The following is a 1,349-nucleotide window of genomic DNA, read 5'->3' on the forward strand; positions in this document are numbered from 1 at the left end:
AAATAGCAAATAGGACTGGGGAGATAGCTTGGCAGCACAAGCACCTGGTAATGGCAATGGTATCAGAATTCCTCAAGCAGGCCTACTTTATTGACAATCAAGAACAGGAATATGTTCAAACTGTGAAAACATCCAAAGGTGGTCCTGGGTCGGCTGTGAGCCCCTACCCATGTTAAAATGTGCTCAACACCATTTTAATCCCTCCTCTGATGTTGAGGCTTTGCACAAAGCCATAACAGTAAAAGGTGTATATGAAGCAACCATCATTGACATTCTGATGAAGAGAAACAATGTCCAGCATCAACAGATCACAGCAGCCTATGTCCAGAAAAAAGGGAAGCCACTGGATGAAGCTCTGAAGAAAGCCTTCACAGGCCATCTAGAAGAAGTGGTTTTTAGCTCTGCTGAAAACTCCTGCTCAGTTTGTCGCAGATGAGCTCTGTGCTGCCATGAAGGGTCTCAGAACTAATAAAAATACCCTCATTGAAATTTTGGCATCAAGAAAGAATAGAGAAATCGGAGAAATTAATAGTCTATGGTGATGAACTGAAGAGAGATTTGGCCAAAGACATCACCGCAGACACATTTAGAGATTTCTGGAAGATTCTGCTTTCTCTCTCTAAGGGTGACTGATGTGAGGATCTTGGTGTGAATGAAGACTTTGCAGACACAGAGGCAAGGGCCCTACATGAAGCTAGAGAAAGGAGAAAGGGAACAGAAATGAATGTGTTCAACACCATTCTGACCACCTGCAGCTACCCCATCTTGTTTCAGAGATGCACCAAGTACAGTGACCACAATGTGAGCAAGGCCCTGGACCTGGAGCTGAAGAGTGACGTTGAGAGATGCCTCACAGCCATTGTGAAATGTGCCACAAGCACACCTGCTTTCTTCGCCGAGAAGCTTCATGAGGCAGTGAAGGGCACTAGAACTCATCATAAGGCACTGATCAGGATCATGGTCTCTTGCTCAGAAATCGACATGAATGATATCAAAATGTACTATCAGAAGATATATGGGAGCTCTCTGTGCCAAGCCATTCTGGAAGAAACCAAGGGAGATTATGAAAAAATTCTGGTGGCTTTTTGTGGAGGAAACTAAACATTCCTTTGAAGCTCTCAAGTATTCTCAACAGAAGACTTCTGAGCCATAGTTTTCATTCTGCAACATTGGCTTAACTAGGACGGTTGGTTGAGCAGGTTTGCAGTTAACTACCTGCTTTCTGAAAAACAATATAGCCTACAAATCTTTTTTTGATATCATAACTTTGTATAATGGAGATAAGTTTGTTTTTTAAAATGTGTTTTCAAGGGCTGGCCAAATAGCTCAGCGTATTAAAGCACTTGCAA

The 1,349-nt window shown here is 42.6% G+C and overlaps 1 pseudogene; it reads left to right on the forward strand.

The window, feature by feature from the left end:
- The first annotated feature begins 50 nt into the window (after positions 1 to 50).
- On the forward strand, positions 51 to 1,101 carry LOC101577509 (annotated as a pseudogene).
- The last annotated feature ends 248 nt before the right edge of the window (positions 1,102 to 1,349 follow it).

This window comes from Octodon degus, unplaced genomic scaffold (assembly GCF_000260255.1).
Source record: "Octodon degus isolate 3935 unplaced genomic scaffold, OctDeg1.0 scaffold00016, whole genome shotgun sequence".
NCBI classification, from domain to species: domain Eukaryota; kingdom Metazoa; phylum Chordata; class Mammalia; order Rodentia; family Octodontidae; genus Octodon; species Octodon degus.